The sequence below is a fragment of the Psammomys obesus genome, unplaced genomic scaffold (genome assembly GCF_907164565.1).
Source record: "Psammomys obesus unplaced genomic scaffold, mPsaObe1.curated_primary_1811, whole genome shotgun sequence".
In the NCBI taxonomy this organism is placed as follows: Eukaryota; Metazoa; Chordata; class Mammalia; order Rodentia; family Muridae; genus Psammomys; species Psammomys obesus.
Genome location: NW_026589959.1, coordinates 45,535 through 46,005, shown reverse-complemented (window position 1 = coordinate 46,005; position 471 = coordinate 45,535).

The window sequence follows — 471 nt, the reverse complement described above, 5'->3', positions numbered from 1 at the left end:
TATATGTATACATTTTATGAAGTTTCTACTATATTAGGTTTCTACAGCACTCCTCAAGTAGTCTTTAAAGTTCTTTAGCTCTTTCTGTCTCTCTCCTTATATTCCCTTCCCCATTCGCAGGTTCAGGCAGTCCTTAAACTGTATAATGCCTATGTAATGGTTTGGTATTATCAAAGAGAAACTTGTTATCAAAGAACAGTGCTTGATTGCCTAGGCCTTTCAGGTGCCTCCCTAAGGAGCGACCCAAAGAACCTGAGTGTATTTCCTATAACCCAGGATTCTACCAAGGCAGAGGAGTTACTTTGTGGAGGGAAAAACTTTAAAAATGCACTAGATTGAGTTAGCAACATATTTTTATCACACAAAATAAAAGATACTTAAAATTGAATGTCAATTGACATGACCCAATCTGAAAAGTAGGAATCACACACACACACACACACACACACACACACACACACACACACACAC